Here is a 23087-nt window from a genome sequence, read left to right as displayed (position 1 = left end):
TAACTGCCCCACCCCAAGAGTCCTCTCCTCTTCTGTTTGAATATCATTGTGGGGAGATACGTTAGATGATTTCTGCAACTGCTTTGTTTGCCAGAAATGTCTATAGCAAGTCAACCTGAAACTTGCTGTTACCATATATTCATTAACTGGTTTCTTGCCCAGAGTTTATTTACCTTGGCTTAGTGGATAGAAAGAAACTTCTTGACTTTATTTTGCCAGCTACCTTATTTGTTCTTATGTGGCTCCTGGTCCACCCAGCTAACCGCTGCTCCTGTGGTGGGCTCATAAAGCACTATCACCACTCAAGCACATACAACATGCATTATTTATACAACTCTTCTCTGATCATTTGGTGCCTCCTGTTCTCCTTTATCACTTTGGCCATCCTCCAAATTACAATACCATCACTAGAGTATATTTAAACTCGTACAAAGTTCTCAGACGTTTCCTCCCAGGCGGAGAGGTTGTTTTGAGATTGACTGACATTGTTCTGAGATTTTCAGTGTTGGGCAGATAATGACTGAAACTGAAATGGCCCCACAGATTTTAGGTTTTGAGCTTTCTGACTCTTTCAAAACCGTCCAAGTATGCTAAGCACCTAAACCTGAGAAACAGGGGAAGCTTGGATGTGTAAAACCTCAAATATTCATTTCCACAGTGGATTTTGAAAGGAGCTTCAGTCATTTTGTATTTTGCCTGAATCACTTCACAGTACAGGTGGTCAACTGGTAAAGTAAACCCTTAGCTTTATTTGTAAGCCCCAGCCTTGTACTAAGTTGCAGAAGAATCACCAGCAAGAAGGCTGTGATGATGGTACCTCAGAGAGGGACAAAACATCCTACAGCTCTGTAAATGTAAAAAAGATTCTGGCTATAACATCATCAATATGTGGCATTAAGTATGAACAGCGCTGCTAGCTGTTGAGATGTGAGGGAAGGGTCACCAAGATATTACAATTGCCTAATCCTTGCCTTTCACAAATGCTAAGGACTGTTGGCAGCACATGCCAAGTGGCAGAAAGAAAAGGTTCTACTCAAGCTATGTAACTAGCTCCTACAAAATAGTACGGTGTTCATCTTCAGAATCTTCATAGGGTCTTCATAGAGCCATGCAGCTCTGGGATGTAGCCCATACCCATGCCAGTGTGTTCAAAAAGCAAGCTACAACATCCTTCCCTCCCTTCAGAAGATATTCACCTTTCTTTAGGAGGAAAGCTTTCTGTCTCTGTGAAGTGAAAGTTTACTGGATTACTTGTTAGCTTGGAAGGACTCGGCATACGGCTGTTTGAGGTTTTCACAAGTAAATTCCTCACGTGCCTGTGGGAATGTTTTACACAAGATAGGAAACACTTGTAAAGTATTTTGACAGAGATTCCAGGTTTATGAGTGTGTCTTATGATCTGCATGACACTACACAGAACAGGTAGAAAAGTACAGTGTTATTTTTCCTATTATATATGCAAGTGTACAATTAAGGAATGACAAAATCTACCTTTGCCTTTTGGGATGAAGTAAGCAGATTAATCATTTACTTCCTGTGAGTGTTACAGAGGTGAAGGGCACAGAAGTATTAAATGTGTTAGGCAATAATTACAGACGAAAAATGGTGTTGTAGAATATGCATCCAAACACAGCTTTCTGTTTTAAAACTTACCTTGGTGCAAGTTATGTCTAATACTAATACACAAGATCTTTAAATCTACACATAATAAACAGAGCACTTAGGTTTTATCTATTTGGATTTATAAACAACATAAGCGCAACAATCTGCTGCTGTACCATAAAGATACAGTTCTTGGAACAAGAGGCCCACAGTTCATTGTTTCCATAGCACATGGCAAAGTTTATACTAATGAAGCACAACCACCCCATTTTCAGATGACGTGCACATCACAGCCCATCTCTTAAAACTCATTAAAAAAGACAACAATCTAACTTTGACCTGGCAAACAAATAACTCAAATTATTTCAGGTTTGGTGAAGGAAATGAAAGCTCCAAAACGGTTGCATTTCTGCTTACCAAATTCAAAGACCTGTGTCTGAACACACTTCATGTAGGGAGGGGAAAACAGCTTCTGCAGGCAGTTGCCAGCAAATTAGGGCTATTGAGGTCCAACAAACTGGTAATCAATGCCAAAATGTAGAGCCAGCTTCTACTAAACAGCAGCGAGGTGGAAGCTAGCATCTTGAGGAGCTGTGAGGTTAAAAGCAATCCTGCCACACACACTGCGATGCCTGGAGCTTGCCTGCGTTGTTCAACCGCATCAGCTGCAGCAGGGCAGGGGAGGGAAGGAGACCTGCATCTGTGCAATGAAGCCACTGCTGTGTGTTTCCTTCCCTGATTTTGATCTGCTGAGTGCATGGATAAGAAGACAGACACGCCGCAGTCTCACAGCACTCTACATGTATTGCCCAAAAGGAAGAAAAGACATTGTCAAAATTAATTCTGAAAATAACTTAGCAAATTTACGTTTTCAAAAACTTCATTTAGAGTTTACGGTTTAGGTCCTATTGAAACAGAACATACTTTCCCCGCCCCCTATAAATGCAATTTCTACATGAGATGAAGCATAAGGGAGCCAAAAGTCTATGGTGGAGTGATTTACCATTTCAGTCCACACCCTAGAAGCATGCCTGCATTCCTCAGAGCTGGGAACATCCATCCCAATTCCAGTGGTGCCCAAGGTTCCCTGCTAGGCCAAAAGACAATGACTGGACCATGCTTGTTCATATCAATATTTACCTTGACTCCAGCTACACGAGATACCCTGGAAAAGAGACCTTGCAGCCCCCCAGTGAGTATAGAGAGCCAGAACAGCTGATCCCTTCCTCCACAAGAGAAGCTATCACATGCACAACCTGCTGGGTTTTGTATTTCTACTCCAGCTCCCCACATAAAGATGAATGCACCAAGTCTTGCTCTGCAAGGCATGTTGTGGCCTGCGACCAAGATCAATAAATTTCCAGAGAAAAGACTATGGTCAACAGTCACACAATGAAAGCCACACAGTAAAACTAAAACTTGCTGTGGGGAGAAGAGTTTTCGGGCTTTCCTGTGGACCAGTCCTGAAGATCTAATAAAAATTAGAAAGTGTTTGACCCATTCTTATCCCAATGCAAGGCATATTTCTTCATTTATATATATATATTTGAATGTCTCAAGATACGTTTTTGAAAAAAACTCACCAAAAAAAACCCCCACGTTATTCTAATGTGCACATTTGTTCTTCTGCAGAGAGGATGAAAAAAAAAATATGACAGATGAGTAGTCATGCTTTGCTTATTACCCTTACGATAAGGTTTTCAGACACTACGGTGGTAAACCTATTTTGAATAGCAAGCATTTGCTTGATTCCATTATTCTACAATACCTGTGGGAGATTTCTTGTAACCTTGGAAATTATACATTTGGTTCTAGGAAGAAAAATTAGCTTTACTCAGAGGTCTAAGTAATTCAGATATATGGCATGCAGCATTTAAAACAGAAGTCTAATATCAACGAACTCAGAAGTAGATTTTATGACTGTTAAATATACATGTTGCAAAAGATTAGATTTACTCTTTTGCTCAGATTGTGTTAGTCATTTATAACATTCTGAGCACCGAGGAACATAAACTTATTTTATGGTTCTTTCAGCTTTTCTCAAAAGGATTCCAGGCTCCTAGATAGGCAAATTTAAAACAAGGTTTTCTGGGATATCAGCACTGTATATACACAGGTACTATTTCTGATGTATAACATTCTTCTAAGGTCTTTTCATGACCCATTAATTTATGAATTACACAGCAGGGTAGGGATTGTGAAGGGCTTAATTTCAGTTATATGTTGATCTTCCTTTGAAGCAGCTTTTATCCAAAAAGTAAGTAAGACTAAAAATAACATGTTCCCTCAGATTGGCTCTGACAGGTCTGATAGAATTTAAATGTCTTATTCTTTACTTATCAAAAGTTGGGCAGTTGGGCCCATCCCTGTCTGTAAGTACGAATATGCACAGAAAAAAAAGCAAAAAAAACCCAAAGAATAATTCCTAGGCTTGCTTTATTCACAGTAGAGTTACAAAAAGCGATGCAGTTGCTGTAAAATAAAATTTAGAGTAAGGAATGAATTATGCAAATAAATGCCGCATAAACATTAAAATAAAAAACAACTCAATAAAACTTTTTGATAACGTACTGGCAAACTGGCTTCATGGAAGCCAGATTTCCATCAAAGCCTCCTACCTCTACCTTGTCAGTCCTAATCCAATTCACATAAAATAGAAGTAAGTCACTACTGACAGTTTATTTAGAGGTTAAATTAGTCTCAAAGTCCATCCTATACCAAAATAGTATTGGTGCTTCTGTTCATGGCTCAAAGGAAAGACCAAACAGCAATCAGCATAATTGTGGGGGTATTCTTACCCCTTAAGGACTGAAGTATAGGGAAATTTCCACTGCCATCGTAAGTCAGCTTTATAGCTAATACCTCAATGTTTAGAGCTGTTATTTATTTCTCTTTTATCTCCTCTCCCTTTTCTTACAGCACGGAAAAAAACAGCAGCCCTCAAAACTAAGAAGTAGAATCTGCTGGCAAGCTAAAGAAGTGACAATAAAATTCTGACCTCAGGAGTTTTTGGATGCAAGCAGCAACTATGAATATAGCTGCTAAACAGAATTTGGGTAAGTGCTTGCAGTACAATATGTCAAGAAATCCAGATTAGCTGCAATTAAGAGATCTGTTTGTTGCTGACAGGGTGTGGCAATATGCAAGAAACGCATGGTATCCTGAGAGGGAGTTTCTTAACTTCCTTCTCATTACATTCAGTGGTTTCTGTTTCACAATGAAAAAGTGTGAAAAAAACACCGACAATACTTACAGTAAATTTTTTCTTGAAAATTGTACTGGTCTTCAGTATCAGCTAAGATGAAGCTAATATGAACTTTAAGATGACCACAATCTTTCTTAATTCTGAAAGAGCAGAACACACTTTCTTTTCTGCTCGTTACCCCAGAAGCATTATCTGATGATGTCTAGTCAGGTCTTGGTTTCTTGAAGTTATCACAATATTTTCAGGCATTACGTTTGATGCTAATGTTCTTGCCATAAGCATAATCGCCATGAAGAGATGACCTATCCATTTAACATTTGTATAATAATTCTTTTATCTCTTCCAACAAAACATAAGAAACGAAGAGCAAAGTGTTCTTGAGAATTAAACCCAAACATAGCTGTCTATTCCATAGTTTTGTCGTTTGGGTCTCCAAATGGGGCTTCTTTACACATCACTAAATCTATGGCATTTTGAGAAAAATAAAAAAGAAGATTCATTTATTATGAAGTAAAAATTGTCTGAAGTCCAAAAAATCATGCAATTTTCTTGAAACAAGCTTGAAACAAGCACATACATGAAATTCTAGGGATGAACAGAAAAAAGCTGCCTAAGCACACCTGAAAACATTTCATATGGAAATTGTGGATTCTATGCCACGTCTGAAAATATCCAGTCATCAGTATAAAAATGAGACAAATGCAGTCACTAAAGTTCGTATTTTATTGTCATATAGGACAGATTAATTTCTTATGTCTCAAATCATGTATTTAAAACTGATCTAGTTAAATTATTTCAAACTCTTACTTCGGAGATTAACTCGCTACTACTTAATAATTTCCTAGGCTTCAGCTGAGCATAGTAACTGACTGCGTGCACATTCTTAGATCACAAGCAAACAGAGGAAAAAATATAATCATTTAAATCTCTGTGAAAAGGAGTTGTTTGATGTAATGATTTCTGGCTTGTGCTTGTGATGGGCTACTGGATTGCACACAAATTCTCCACTAGCATGCAGTAACCCATTAAACCACTGTAACTCAATTTCATGTCTGACTACATAGACAGAATTGAATTGATAGAATTTGAGCAAAGTTTCACATTGCCAAGAAGGCTATATTCTTCCTAATGTAAGATACTTTGCCAAAACAAAGAACCTATTTAGCATTTCTCTGCTCTAAGACTTTATGTAAGCATAAATGTTCCACCGCTCATTTTAACGATACTGAGATAGTTAAAGTGGTATATCTGGGTTATGTATTGCAGTTGTGCTGATATTAGCATAGCTGTACTGGTGTAATTACTTCTACACAGAAGAAGGGCTACTTCTTCATTATTAGGAATCTTCAACCCTGTGTAATTATATCCATGCTGTAGCAGTTGTCAAAATAGTTGAACTAGCACAAAAACAACATCCCTTTCAAGACAGGTTGTTTTGGAACAATCAGTGATAGTTTTCAGGTGGCATGTAATCTAGGTTTTTCTGATACATTTATATGCCTCTCTATGTGTAAGGAAAGTATAGATAAGAAGCTGTTTCACGTGCAGCCAGCAGGCCAAATCATAGTGCTAAAAATGCATGAAAAAGGTGCAGAAGGTAATAGAAAAAACAGCTAGCAGATGTTGTTTGAACTCCAAAATGCCCACTTCCATAGAACACATCTTCATGATATGAACCATTTCTACAAGAATGTGCTGACCTAGCATGGGAAACAAGAAATGTCTCATATCTGACTGCTGAAATTCCAGTTGTTTCATGAACTGCATATTGACAACTTAAGTTTTTGCCCACCTTGAAAAAGCTGGCAGGCTTTTGCTGTCCAAGAAGTTATTTTGACTGAAGACCTAAAATAGCCAATAAGTTGTTGAAAATAAGGGAAAAGCAGATCCGCGCTGCTCCTCTTTATTTCCAAAATAACATACAGAGTTTGTGTTTGAAGACCAAAGACTTGCATGCTGATGGTATAACATGTAGGACTTCCACAGCAGTGTGATAATCCATCACCTCATTGACCCTAACGTCAACATCAATCGCTTTTGAAATAATAGAATGAAATAGACATCGAGGTCATCACTATTTTTCCTATTACCGCAATGTAAAGGCCATTCAGGCAATGACCACCACCCCAGAGAGGCTCTGACATATTCCTGTGCCATCACACTTTGGCCAGAAGCCTTGTGTGCATGGTGCATTGTTTTGTGCTCTGAATTGCAGCAGGATCAGGCTTATCAGCCCACTGTAGTCTCTGCTGACCTAGCAAACTACTGGAAAGCAGTGTAGCTGAAGAACTGCCCCTTTTCCAGTTGCTAGGCCTTCCTCTTCTCTACAATAAGCAAAGCAAAAGTTCAGACAGAGGCAAATACAGGAAATCCAGTAGGTACTTCGGGAAAAAGAGAAGAATCAGCTAAGGTTTCAGATTCAAGCAGACAAAAAGAAGCAGAGTGGTCACCAGAGAACCTATAGACTGCACACATGTTGACGCTAAGCTGCATCCAATGTCTCTCTGAAAAAGTGCACTTTCCTTTCCCCTCCCAGGACATCTGTTAGTGCATGATGTCTTCTGTAGTGAGGGAAGACCAGGAGAAACAACTCAGTAGCACCTACTGGCTTGAATATATTCTGACAGCAAGGCAGCGCAACAGGCATCAGAAATAGCAGCAGGGTCGTGATAAGCAAGGGCAAACCTAGATTAATTGTATTCTCTTGAGAAGGAGTGGTATTTAGTCTGTGGGGTAAAGAAGTAGGAGCACCTCTCTGAACATCTACTGATGAGGAATTCCTCTGAAGTTCTTCACATCTCCAAACAGGCCAGAGAATTCCCCAATAGCAACTAAGATCCATAACAGACTAAAACACGGCTTCATTCAACTCACACTCAGGAAATGTCCTTCAACAGGATTTTACAGTTTACATTTCAAACAGAATACGACATGGGAGATGGACACATCAACTGCTCATCTAGTCCAGGTGGATCATCTAAGCAGATAATTTAGTCTCTGTGATGTCTAAAACATGGCCTATTTATTTTAAATTCTAAGAAAGGGCTAATTAGTGCTAATCACAGTAGCAGCAGTAGAGATGTGGCCATTCACACACAAAGAACTTGGCAGAGACCAAACTCCACTTACACATAGGTCAGCAAAAAGAAAAAGAGCACACTGCACTTTGTCATATCTCATTTGGGCTGCCTTCAAAACGCTGAGCTAGAGGCAAAAGATACCATGGTTCATTTGCCATTCCCTGTCTAATCCTCTCACCGTTAATTTATTTTAAAAGTTTAATCAGAAGTTCATAAAGCTCAGATATAAATTTTTAAATAAAAAAAATTAAGCACCTGCAGGTAAGCTTTTTAGGAACTCACGGCTGGCCCAAGTTTCATTATGAACAGGGACTTTGGCAGTTCACTTTTCTGCAAATGCTATTGTGATAAAATGTAACTTTCATTCCCTCCTTGTTGCTTCAGGGATATGTCATTTACAGAAAATAAATAGACTTCTATCACAAAGAAACCATGCTCCATTCAGGGTCAGTGAAAATCTGCACCTCGCTCTGGAGTTTTTGGCAGCTCAGTAATAACTTTTCTGCAGAAACTGTCACTAGCTGCTATAAGTCTTGATGCTAATAATGAAAGCACTTGTAGATATCCTTAGTATACAAATAATGTAATACTTGCAAAAGGAGAAATCTGACTAAATTTGGGCTTTTCACTTTACTGTTGGTTGATGAAGTTGATTATATTAGTAGCTCTTTAAACTTGGAACGCTGACTGTCATAGTGTTCTTGGATTTCCAGATGTCAGTGTTTTAACAAGATGTCTCTAAAGGCTCTTAAAGAAACTAAGTTATCAGAAGGATGAAAATTCTTCAGTAGTTCAAATGATGTGTTGGAACGTAGTGATAAACTATTTTCACCATGGAAAAGAAGCAATCAGGGATCTGCTCTTGTACGCATTCTCTTCAGTATACTCATAAATAATCTGGAAAACGGAATTAACAATTAGATGGTGAAGTTCACCAATGATACAAATCACTTTGAAAAGCCAGTACTTAAACAGGTGTCACACTGAACACCAAGTGATTCAGCAACAAAAATGTGGACGTTATTTAATATCGATAGATGCAAAGTAATACACGTGGGGGAAAAAAAATAAATGCACACACAGAATGATAAACACAGAGAAATTATTTATTATCACTTCAGAAAGAATCTTGGACTCCTTGTTTAGACCTCTCAGAAAACACCTGTCCAGTGCTTGTTGGCAGACAAAAACTGCAAACTAAATGTTACAAATCATTATATAAAGAAGAAAACTCAAAGGACAAAATATTACACCACTGTATAAACCCAGAGTGTATCCACTTCCAAAATACTTCACCTAGGTCTGATTGACCCCTGTAAAAAGGTTTATTAGAAGCAGGAGTGGCATATGGTGGACAACACATACAGCAGTATGCTACTACAATTGTATGAGGACAGCTGAAAGTACTTTCCAACCTGAAAAAGAGATGACTTAAGAGGAACTATGATATCTGTATATAAAACCGAGAATAGCATAGACAGTAAGGGATAATTGTTCACTGTTTCTCACATCATAAGCCTTAGCAGGAACCAAACATTGTCAAGTAAGTCAGACAGAAATATTTTTTCACACAATTCATCACTACACTGTATAGTTAATTGCTACAAGAATGTTGTCTAATAAAAATATGAGTGGATTTAATAAATAACTGGAACAATCTATAGAGAAATGATTCAGCAAGGTCTAATAAATATATAATGCACTTAAATCTACAGTTCAAGTACTACGTGCATTGCACACAGCTAAAAACTGAGGAAAGTATCACTTCACGCTTGTCCTGTTCTCACCCATAAGAAACACTTAAAAGAATGTATCCTGCTCTGATTTACTGTGGCCATTCTTATCCTTTTATTTAGGCCCAAAAGCCAGAAGTTTCATGACCTAACTATGTATGTCTTCAAGAAACAACTTAAATTTGGCTTCTATTTCCAGCATCAGGCAGGAAAGCCATTAATTCTCTCTTGCAATAAATAGGGGCTGAACACTGCTGGCACAGTTATTAACTCCTTCCTCCAGCAAGCATATTCTGCACTGCTGCAGCAATTCCATCTGACTTCAGAACAAACTCTGCTCCCTCCTTACTCTTCTTCATCTGCCTGCATATCCAACTGATCTCTTATCTTCTTCTTCATTAAATTTATCATATTGTACTTTACTGATTCTTGCAGAGGAAGCTTTTGTGTTCTGTTAGACATCTGACAGTGTATTACATGTAACCTTTATTCACATTGCATTATATTTAAAAGCAATATATCCATTTTTTTTACATTCTGCAGTACAATTTTCCTTTCTGAACTAACTTTCATTCAGCTTTGTCTCTCCAAACATTTCAGAGTGTGAAAAAGTATATATCACTCCCAGGATGTCATATATATGGATAATATATTTCCAACACCATAGTCAACAGACTATTAGTATCCACAGTTTTATTGGTCAGATACTTACATTCGTTTGGTTATGAAAATAAGGTTTTAATGATAAAATCAATAGTTAGATGTGTACATGAAACTGCAGTTAAAAATAGAAGAGGTGGGAAGGCCACAGCGTGCTCAAGCTCTAAGGAGGGTTGTTCCTCAGTGCTAATGAGCAGGCAAGGTGTGCAAAACCAGCCCTGCCCACTTCTCACCCCTAAGCAAGCTTATTAACGAATTAAACTGGAGAAAAAACAAGACCTATAGATAATGACTGAGCTTTTTAATAGAGTTTATACGCTTCACTTCCACAGCATTTTAATGAAATTTGAATGGCTAATTCTTCTGGGTTCTTTTAAAAATCCCTGTCTGCATCATGGGATGCATAAACTATGACTGACTGCTTTCTTCTAACATTTCCTTGTCACAAGGCAGATGAACCACGTTCTGTGTAATATATAAACTGCATTTACAACAAGCAAATAAAGAGCACGAAGGCCTGGATTAACCCCAAATACAACAGATAGTTTGTAAAAGCCTGACTGGCCTTCAGAAGGTAGAGAGCAAGTGAATAAACACCAGAAAGCTGGTTCTCAGAATACATCAAAAACCCATTTCCAGAACCTTCAGGGCCTTTAAAATACCAAGTTTGCAGCAACAGAAACAGTGATACAGGAAACGTGTATTTTATTTCTTCACCTTTTTGCATCAGTGGATCCAAAACTACTCTGCAAAGTCTGTGCAGACACATCTCTCACAGGGCAGAAGCTCTGTAGGCAACAAAGGCCAAGAGGGTTGGCAGGAGATGTTGCAGAGTAGCAGCCCTCCACAGATGCTGAGTCCCACAAGAGCCAGGAACACAGGCGCTTCAAAGAATGTCGTCCTAATTCAGGATGACCTAGTCCTATTTACTCACTCTGAATACATAACCTTAAAGACAGGGGGTTTCTGACACCGTAGGGATAAAATGCTCATTTTAACTTGTGCATATCCTGTCAGGTTTGGGTAAAGGATGGTGATTTTTAGGGTTGGAGACTCTTGTGACAAGGCTAGATACAGAAGCTGAAAAGGAACGTCACACAACACGCAAGTATGATGTGGTTTACATATTTTTTTCAGCAGGTCTATTTATTGAGAGATTGATTCTGATGGTTTGAAGCAACACCGTGTTAGCACACTCTGCTTCTTCATTTTGATAATTAACAGCAAACTTCTCAAATGCTGGCTGAAAATTTTCTTAAGCAGATTTTTTTTTTTAGCTTGGCTTCCTGAGGAAATGAAGCTTGCGTGCATCATGCTGTCTCTCTGTCATGTCTGCTCAGCTTCAACCAAATTGAACAGAGTAGAGAATTTTAAAATAGTAAGATCTCACAGCAAACCTGTACAACATTCAGCACATCATGGAAGGCAACTCCCAAAGCCTGTAATTTTGTTGCTAGCAGAGAAGGGCAGTCCACTAGGTTCAGCTGGTAGCAGCAGTTAACCAAGCTGGACATTTATAGGCTTGTATGCATGCATCTCCAGAATAGCACATGCTGGGTCATTCTCATTTCATTAGGCCAATCAACAGTAGGTAAAAGCCAAGGAAAAAAAAAAAAAAACTAAGTGTGACGCTGTGGCAAAGGAACTAAGGGGGAGTGAGGAATCTCACTGTGAGGACACGGAAACATTGGAAGGTACCATGGTAGAGGGTGATGTATCACACCTCAACAAAGCAAGAGCAAACCAGTCCTCATTATTTTTGCCATTCAAGGAATGATCTGGAACTGGGTTTTTTTTCCCTTCTTCTCTCCATCAATATCCAATATCCCAGCTGGACTTACCTTTCCCATGTACAAACCTCTGCAGAAGCACAAAGAGCTACAAAAAGCAAAGGGTATTCAGTCACCTGTTAGATGATAGGTACTTCGTAAGCCCACAATATACAACTAGTCATGTTTATCATAAGTCATGTTAGATGTGATACAAACTGATGACATGACATATACTAGATGATACATAAAATGACTTATGTAATAAGCCAGGAAAGTGCCAGTTCAACATGCACAAAACAAGTAGCAATTGAAAACTGATCCCTCCACTGGACTCAAAAAGAATACTTAATGGCTCATGTAAGATGGAGGCTGCCTTTCCTTTACATGGAAACATGGTGACATTGATGAAACAGCAGGTCTCTTCTCACAACTTTGTGGGATGATGATAGGTGTCTTTTGACAGCCTCAGCTTGCTGTATGGAAAAAAGGATCATTGTGAAGCACACAGGTATGTTCACAGGTTTGCCACAGAGAGCAGTGTCAGACCAGGGCCACCATGGCCACCAGGCAGAATGCTGGCAGACCCGTTTGTCTCTTAGGAGATGATGACAGGTAGCCTTGCTGTCAGTAACTCCTGACATCCCTTTTTCCACTCACCACCATTTGCAATTCAACAGAACAAAAACAATAAGAAAAGCTAATGCATCTTCCCTCTCCAGTACCGGATTATCTTAGAAAGATTTCTTATTTTCAATTTGGAGGTGCAGTTTTGTTAAACAAAAAGCATGGAGGGCTGCAGAAGGTAACACGGACTCATAGGCAATGCTGCTGCAAGAACAACAAACCTTTTGTTAGCTGCTGCATGCAGCTGGCAAGCCGGTACTCGAGCAGCCTGCGTGGCAGCTCTGCAACTCCATCAAGCATCACAACTGGCATCAGCCCCTTTTGAAAAAATAAACAGTATTAGTGACGTATAAATCTTACTGCAGCAAAACTGAGCTGGAAAGATCTTTAGAAATTAGCAGAACTTAAACGAGAACAGGCAACCTGCTGTCTTTTATGTGACACAATCCTTCTGCCATTTACCACTGCTTTGCCCAGTGAGCTGGGTTATGCAAAAAAACCCAAAAAGGCAAACAAAAAAAAACAGTCTTGAAGAAATTAAGCTAATACAAACAACAAAAAAAGGCTGTGATGCCTCTGCCCCAGGCTCCAGTAATGACAGTGAGTTGATTATAAGAGATGATCATATTACAATCTCAGATATGCATAGATGTCACGATGAAGAGGAAAGCAGAAAGACCTCAAAGTCCTTGCTACCCTGACTTGTGGAGGAAACCGTGTGATCCCCAAGACAGCTGGAAGATAGCAGCTACCTAAAAGAGAGGACTCCACTGCAGAAAATTGGCCCAATCTCCCCAAGGTTTTATAACCAGATATGTCTGCCCCTAAGGTTTCAGAGAAAAATGAAATTTAAAAATCCAGAACTAACCTAGAGAATCTGCCTCTTGCCTTCTGCAAGTAGGCAGCTGTAGCCCTGAAGCACAAGACTATTTTTTTTAAGTCATCATCTTAATACAGAGCTGAGCATGTGGAACACATTGAGGGCAATGAGAGCTTTTTCTGTTTTCCTCCACAGCTTATGGAGAAGGAAGCAACAAAGAACAACTTTTAATTTGCAGATATACACATTGCACAGAAGAAATTACTGCCATGTACATCCAGAGAAATATTCACAAACCTATTCCCAGAGCCAGTTTGAAGTATATCCAATTGGATTAAATTCCTAGCAATGGAAGTTTACCACCTACCTACACTAGGAAATTATTCTTGTGTATAATCACCCCCACTCAGTCTTTATAGTGATTGAATTTTTCAAGCTTTGATTTCCAGCTATTGGATCTGTTCTATCATTTTCTGCAAGACTATCTATACTCGATTTAGTTGTTCTTTTGTTCCTAATACATTGGCAATGCCTTCTTATTGTCTTAAGCTCTGCTGGCCAGTAATAATTCCTTATTACCTTTATCTTCTCCAGTAGTAATTTACATTTTGTAGATTCAATTTCATTCCCAGTTATGTCCCCCTTTCCTATACTTAACATATCGATTTCTTGTTTAATTATCACCTTTGTGCCTTCTTTATTAGGCTAGCATTCCCCTCCAAGGTAACTTACTTGTGTGCTCGTTAAAGCGTAGCTTTTAGAACACCCAGCAGGACTTCCTTGAGAAGTCCCATTTTCTATTAAAACTCACCCTTTTAGCACTCAGTTAGAGAAACAAGTTGTTCTGATGAACTGGTCGATTTTATGTTTCACATACCACCTGGTGCTGAATCCGTTTCCATAAAGCAGAGGGTACTGCAGTATCTACGAGTTTTTTCTTATAAGTGGCTGACACCGTTCAGTACGTCAAAAAGTCCAACACTGATTTATCTCCTGTTCCATGCAGACATTTCCATCTTAGAAATTCTTGAGATTTTCCAGAGATTAGATTTTCAGAAAATTTAAGGCACTCTTTTTCCTAATGATGTTCAGACGGAGTCTTCATTCTGGATTTACTGATGGTAATGCATCTTTTCCTCACACATTGTGGACAAGTCCTAGAAAGTGGTGCTCTCCATCACAACAGAATATGTCCCCCGCGTGCCTGTAACAAAAGCCCATCAGTCACGTTTGGCTTTGCTGTTAGTAAAGTGCATGGAAATTTGTGCCATCTTCATGCTACATTAGAAATTCCAAATTCATTATCCTCGTATGAAATTTTGAAGTCATTATTTTTTTAAAATTATATTTAAAAAGTATTGTGGCAATATTATTTCTCTTTAACATACTGCTTAAATTAAAATTATCCTTGATTTTCATACTTTGGTATCTGCAAGTGCAATATAATATTGAGAAGTCAATTGCACAACTTTTATTGTGCAAGTAAACTGCCACTGCTAATGTTGGTGGTTTTAGTTTGTTTTGGGTTTTTTCTCATTCTGGCACCAAAATAAAACAAGAGTAGCAATGAATATTGATCAACTTTTTATTACCCAGTACATCAAACATTATACCCAAGTAGTTTTTGTTGAAAAACTGTGATACTTGAAAATATTTTCAGGTATTTCCTGGTTCCTCTAAAATAAAACAAATGGATTTCTATTCCACCAGAAGTTATTATACTGCATAGGTAAAGCTATGTGAGGTACAAAAAGAATAAAAAGGAACAAGTAACATCATGTTCAAAATGAAGTGTATTATGATAAGTACATTTTCTTAAAGAATAAAATTCATGTAGCCCCTACTTACTCACCAGCACTACCAAGATGGAGCCATTCAAGTCATGACTAATCACTTAACTCCAAGCAAGTTCATTCACATCAAAGGAAAGACACCAAACACAAAGACCTAGTATGTCGTAAGGATCGTACTGGAGCTGGGCAAAAAGTTTCTTTTCTAAAGTTTGAGGGAATTTCTCTGGACTTCATATTTCTGAACTAACAGAAGAAGAGAAGAGAGTGCACACAGGACAAATAATCCCTGAGGAGGTACGACACCAGTAGCTCCTAGTCTACGAATCATCAAAAGTATATAAAACAAAAATATCACCGTGGCAACAGGGGAGCTTCAAGGAACCCCAGAATATGTTGTGGCTTGTTACAGCTTCCTCCCAAGGGCACCACATAGGGTTGTGAGCAACACGAGTCCAACTCTTCAGAAGAAGGAAAGTGCTGAATCCACATCTCCCATACTGTGGGTGAGTGCTGAAGTCATTGGGCTTTAGGGTAAAATAAGGAAAGTACCTCCCATTTTCTTCCTGAAGTTTTGTGGACTCCTATGTTTTGCTTTCACTATGTGTAGTCAAAAATGAAATGGCATTATCAAATGAAAGAGGACCCTAGAGTATTGTTGGATTGCGAGCGCTAACACGAGCCACCCTGGTAGTCTTTGCAGCAATGAAGGCAGATGGTGGTGCAGGCTGCCTCAGTAAGTCTGCATCCACTACACCAAAGGACGTGGCAATTCCACTCTCCTCAGCACTTAATAGGCCACATCTGTAATACTAGGTCCAGTCCTGGTCCTTCTAGCTCCAAAGAGACATTTAAAAATTGGAGAGGCCCTAGCAGAAGGCCATCAGGATGATCAAAGGCTTGGAGAAGGTAGAAAAGAATGGGTTTCTTCAGCATGGAGAAGAGACAGCTAAGGGTTGAACACAGCCTTCCAACAATTAAATGGTTGTTACAGAGATGATAGAGATCCTCTTCAGAAAGATGCCAGAGACAAGAGGCAGTAGGCACAATCTGCTTCAGGGGAAACCCATCTGAGTATATGAAGAAATTCTTCAACATAATCAGCAACTAAATTTTGAACAAGTTGCTCAGAAAGTGGGGAAATCACTGGACTTGATGGCCCCAGTAATTTCATCTAAAGTCCTGCTTTCAAGAGGAGCAGATGATCTTCAGAGCTCCATTCCAGCCTAGGCTTTTCTGTATGATTCTGTAATTATCAAAGTTTTGTTCTGACTAGAAAACACAAAACAACAAAAATACTCAATGCTACTAGAAATGCACAGTTTTCAGCTAGGGCTCCAGACTGAAAAGCATACTTGCCACCTAGTTTTAGTTGAGTTCCATGAATGCACTGTCATTTCCCTCCACTGAGGACTTCCTATGATGCTGCTACAAACTTTGTCAGTAATAGGTAGAAATAATTAGCTGGGTTTTGACATCTGGTATGGTATGCCTGGAATCATTGATAGGCACTCATTTACAACCCATGTATACCATAGCCAGTTTCCCTGAGCACAACAGGAAGCAAACAACAGGAGACCATTTTTTTACTCACAGTTTCAAGTATCTCTTTCTCAGGGTCATGTTGCAAGCAGTCCTCAAGCTGACGGGCTTCCTTTGTCCCTTTTCTGTGCATTTCTGTTGTGTTCCTGTCCTGTGCACATGTTCACACAACCACAATAAAATAGATTCCATTATTTTTAGGACATTAAAAAAATTCCTCAGAAGGTCTAGCTATGGCCTTACCATTACTAGTACACAGTCTGCTCTGGGGAGAACAGCTGGAGACTGGAAATTTAAGTATTTTGTTTCAGTTTGTTTGCACAGCAGGTCTGAAACAGCTTCAGAGCGATCGGCCACAACTGCAAAACCACATAAATATGCGCTTGTAAAACACCTACCCAACCATTGCATGACAGTGATTACTATGCCAGCATTATGCAAAAACCTCTGTATTCTACATTAATTACAAAATATATCATTTGCAGAGTTCTACTGATACACAAAACCAAACTGATCTTCCATCTCAATGTTTCAAGACTGAGTTTACAGGAAAGACTTTTTTGACTAATTCTACTCACCATCTTGGGTGAATCTATTGTGTGAATATACAAGGCCATGCTTTGACAAAACCAAATAATCAGTACCAGGAAATTTTATAGGCGAAAGATCCACAAAGTAGGAAACAAAGAAAATGGCACAGCCATGCTACCTTGTAACCTGTTTCACTTTAATTCATGCTCACATGACAATTGTATACTTTATTAAAGATAAAAAAATGGTTATACATGTTGGAAGAAAAAGTAAACAGTATTTCCAAAACTGAAGACTGTATTTTCAACTCTAAAAAAAAATTTAGCAGATGAAAAGAACATGAAGCGGGAGAAAAGCACTAACACTGTACACAACATTACTCAGGTCAAACCCAAATTTTCTGGTTATCACAGCAAGGTATCACTTTGCTATATCCCTCTAATAAGCTTGTCTTGGAAAAGCATAACATCCAATGGAAGCCCTTAAGAGGCATCTCTCATAAAAGGCTTGTGACAAGAAACATGAAAACCAAAAAATTTGGTTGAAGCAACATATTTGCCCTTATGTCTTCTTCCATGCCTCAGAAACAGGCAAGGGAGAGCAGGCTTTTCTTCAGCTCATGCTGTAATTCCCTCATTAGTAATGCTACTGCGGACAGCCCTGATGTCCTTACTGAAGAAGGATGTTTGAAAACTTGAAAGAAACTACAGGAAAAACTGGTGATACAGAAATCTTGCCTTACTGAAGTACCTCAATGAGATTTGCATAACAACAAAAGACAGCTGAGGTGCCTTGATCACAGCCCTTAAGTATTTTCATTGAATAACGTCCAGTGCTAGAGGCTTTTTTAATCCAGCAAAGATTCAACAATTCAAGTCAAAGCTAAGTTCAGACCACAGATACAACACTTCACCTGAACAGTGAGTGTTGACATAGATGTGGTAGACTCTTTGTTCTCTGAACCTTTAAACATGAAACAGAAGTTCACCTTGAAATAATTGTTTCCAACAAAACTTAGAGAGTGATGCTCTGTGGTCAATGCTAACATTGGACTGGATTACATCACCAAAATTACTGGGCTGTTCTTGTCCTAAAGTCTATGCAGCAATTACGTTAAGAAATGCTTTTAATTCACCTTAAGCATATTTTCTAAATGATTATTAAAGGGTTACTATAACCTTACTGACATACTGAAAATTATTTTCATGTAAATGGGCTACTTTTGTAAAGAACACTTTGACTACTGTCCTAGGACTCGCATATTTAAGGAATTATAGTTTAACTGGGATATAGGAGAAGTCATGCATAAAAATTCAGCGGCTGGTCTCCCCAGTGCTAGCTGCAGAGGTCCTACAGAGACTAAAAAGTATTCAAGTAATTCTACAGTGTCATATTTGCCTGAAACCCCAGCTGCTTTTTATGAGAGCTGAGAATCTCTAATACTCTACCAGTGTTTAGCTATTGGGTATATTAGTTTATGAGGCTCTGCAAAGAACAGACCGTGCTTATTAACCTTTCACTAAACCCCTCACAAACTCAAACACTGGTGAGAGAATAAGAAAAAACTGCAAAAGAATGTTATCAGGAAATGTATATATTTAGTACTTTCCGATTTCCCCAGCACTTGACAGTCTACTTGATAATCATTGGATTTTCATTACTTTCATTAATTTGATCAACTCCTTTTAGTTCCGAACAAAAATGATCTGAAAAGTGAAGAGCCAAAATAAAACTCCCTTTCATAAAGCATTTGTCATCATACAGAATTCATCAACGTAATTACACCCCTATAGTTCTGACGGTATAACTCCTCATGTGGACGCTTGAATTCTACATGCATTCATGCAAGAATAAAAAGCATCCACAAGGCATAATTATACTACTGTAGTCTCTGGTAAATTTTCTCATATAAAGAAGACCCTTCAACATTGAAAAAAAGAGGTTATTTTGAAGGAAAAAAAAAAAAGAAAAGCCCTTTGGTTTCCTAATGCAGAAATTTTATTAGGTTTTCTGCTCTTCATTTGCAACGTATTATAGAACCATGCGCAAGAAAAAAGAATACAAATATGAAAACTAAGGTTCCTCAGATGATTCATTCTGACTGAACTCTGGTCAAAGCACATTGACCCAGAATGATATCATAATTACTCAAGGATATTTACTAAAATTCAGGAATTTTTAAAGATCTAGGTAATATTCCCTTTTAATATCATGGGTACAATTGATTTGTGGCATATGTGATCATCAATTCTGCAAAGCAGTTTTTGTAAGCTATATTTAAGCACCAAACTGGCTTGTGCCACTGCATAAAAATGGATCCGGGCTCTCAATACCATAATGACAGAGGAAATGACATAATTGCAGTAGGTTTTGTATTCTCTGTATAAAAAATGAACACAATAGGTTTTTACCCTAGTTCCTTACCCTTGTAGCTATGTGGTCAGAAAACATGACTTCCAGTGCTCAGTGTTAGAATGAACTTACAAAAAACTGAACAGAGGTAGATGATTTAATGATTAAGACATCCAAGCAAACGTAGTGTAATTCTTTTAAGTAAAACTGTGCATAAAGGGTTACAAAAGAGAGTCTGCAGAAATAAACTAAATTTAACTTCACAGTTCCCTCAGGTTCTCATTATAGAAGAAAATTAAGGTTGTCTGGATGACTTCAACCATGGGTTTTCTTTTTTAATATATTTCATTTTATTGAAGGGCAATATTTTCCCCACATTTTCTAGGTTTCAATTATTTTTTTGTACAGCTAATGTACTTCTAAAATATTTTAACACAAATATTCTAATGCATTCCTCTTATATGTAGTTTCTTGGCAGGGATTTTTCTTGTATTTCTTTTCTTTACAATTATTAAAAATGTTATACATGAGAACTAAGAAACAACCACATGGGTAATATGGTTTTAGCAATCAAAATATACTGGGTGAAACCAGCATAATGCTTTTCAGTGTCTTTGTATCATCATAATAGTATGATGAAGTTCAACTCTGACTTACAATTGATCATTAGATCAGAGATGTGAATTATTATGAGAGGACTCAAGACTTCTTGCTTCTGAGTCCCAGCTAGAACTAGAGATGGTGGAGGGAAACCAGCAGGAAAACAAACGAAAGCTTCGGTATCAGTCACCCAGCATCATTCAGAAATGTAATTTAGTAAGTTAAAAAAACAAACAAACAAAACAAAACAGCCAGGGATCGGGAAAGTAGCTGGGACATGACAAAAAAACCCCATATTTATTTGCTGTATGGGAGAGATGCGTTCAACCCTGTATTGTCTCCAGGCCTGCCTCTTCTATCTCCCAGAGGCACAGCTTCATCACTGGGCCAGTCTCATTGTTACTGCCATGGAGTCTGGAGTATTTAGTAAAACATGCTGTGTACTCGCACTAAATGAGAAGGAGAGCATCCGACCCTCCAGCGCCCTAGCTGCTCCCCACCAGCAGAGCTCAGATATCACAATAGACAGACTTAGATTTGTTGACCCCACCTTGGTTACTGGATACATAGTCATAATTAGTCACAATGATATAGTTACTGGTTTTCGTAATTTTAATCTGTATTTCTTCAATTGTAGCCTTTACATAAGCGTTGATTAATTTTAATTCTATGGTGAATCTGAAGGGTCTGTACTGCTAATTTCTTGGAAAAATCCGTATTAGTTAAAGCAGCAAATTTCTTACAGAATCTGTTGAAAAGAATTTTATTGAAACAGTGGGTGGTGGTATAAAATTAGGGAACATCCATCTTACACTCAAAAAGGAAGTAAGGTCAAGTACAAGAGAATATAATTTCACATATGAATCTAATAGATTGCCTTTGGTTTTAGTGCAATACAGATCCTACAGCTCAGAAGGAGAACCTGCTCTTCTATCACCTTTTGGAGATTTAATAGGTAAACTTTAATAAATCTTGTAGCAATTTAAAGCACTTACTGTAACAGCCTGCTGAGGTGCAAACATATACTCCTTCTGTTTAATGTGCTATGTGGTCCGTACACTCCCGCATAAGGGCAGACTGAGCTACAGACACATCTGCATCCTCACACTACTTCTGTGATATGGCCTACCTACAGGATTCAATGAACTCTACTTCAAAGCCTCCTTGCTCAAAACCTTCCAGAGTCTCCTTGGGTCTCCCACCTTGTCTCCTAAACACAGCAGACTACAGTATGCAACCCTTTAGAACACTGGAAGCATCACACAGTTATTCTTAACGTGTCAGCTAACATGAATTTCTGGAGACCTATCCAATGATCACTGAGACCATTCCTTAAAATTTCCAGGAGCCTCCTACATCACCGTATTCAGGTATGTAAATATAAACTGAACATTTGTGCAATTAATAGAGATGGCTCATGCATTCTTTAAAGCAGAACCCAAACTTACCCTCAGAGCTGTGAATGACACCTTCACGTCTGGTAAACAATGGCAGCTGCATCTGTACTGTACATAGACAAGAAGATGAGAAAACACTGTGTTCTGACTACAGCAGCACACAGTGCTGGACAAACTCTTTTTTAGCACACGGCACAGGAAAAAATCAGCAGTAAAACCTTGGTATCCTCCATCCTCAGACTAATTTTAGTTTATATCCTAGTAATATAACCAAATTAACCAGCCATATTATAAGGACTGTAAAAAAACCTATTTGATATGTGAGTGCACCAGGAACAACATGAGCTTTAAAATCCTACAAGCCATTTTGAGAATTAAATAGAGATTGACAGTATCTCTATTTTGTAGTGCCAACTTTTTGAACACTTTCCATTTGTCATGAAACATACGATGGTGTTGGCAGAAGTTCCCAGTTAGCACTGGTCCCTTTTGTGAAAGCCACTGCTTAAACAAGGAACTAAATATGGTCTCATCCTCAACAAATATGAAGTGTATTTGCTCTACTGGTGAATTACTGCTATCCTGGACAAGAGGTGGAAAGCATGCACACAGAAAACAAGCTCTTCACAGTTTTGTAGGCTGTACACAGGGAGCCATTCTATCTCTTTCCAGCAACTCCAGCTTACTTTATATCTACAGACTTGCAGAAAGATGAGATAGTCACAGTATTTAAACCTTCAAACAATCTACGCTGCAAATCTGCCAGCCTCCTGTTCCTCAGAATGTTTCATCTCAGCTAAAAATTATCAGTTCAGAGGGATAAGAGCACAGAGGTATACAGCTGACTGTAATGCATTCCACCAGACAGCCTTTATGAATTTTTTAGCTGAACTTTCTTCTGTCCTTGTTGTTCTTGCCAACCACATGCAGAACATTTTAGAGACAATAGCAATTCCCCAGAGGTTTTCATGTGCTATTCAATTCCCAACAACAACAAAAATATATAACCTTTTTCTAAACTGAGTTTCATCTCATATTTTCCTTCATCTTAAATTACAGCTAACATCCAGAACTTGCACCGCATAGTTGAGAAAGTAGCTGAAATTGCTACATTCAATTAGCACAGCAAAAGCAGCAAACTAGAAATAGGATTTCATTCACTTTATTTCACTAGTTGGTTGCCATAAATACTTGTCTGTAAAACATGGAATTCTCAATACTCCACTGACATTATTTCCCTTTCATGAAGATGTTTGTTTACTTTGGCAGCTGTTCTCTTGGGAGAAACTTTAATGACTTCCACTACCAAAAAAAAACCCAAACCAAAAAAGAAACAGAAACTGCCACTAGCAAGCAAGAAAATATTAGTCTAATGTGCT

The sequence above is a fragment of the Phaenicophaeus curvirostris genome, chromosome 4 (genome assembly GCF_032191515.1).
Source record: "Phaenicophaeus curvirostris isolate KB17595 chromosome 4, BPBGC_Pcur_1.0, whole genome shotgun sequence".
NCBI lineage: Eukaryota > Metazoa > Chordata > Aves > Cuculiformes > Cuculidae > Phaenicophaeus > Phaenicophaeus curvirostris.
The sequence above is the reverse complement of the archived record's forward strand: the minus strand, read 5'-3'. Positions refer to the sequence as shown.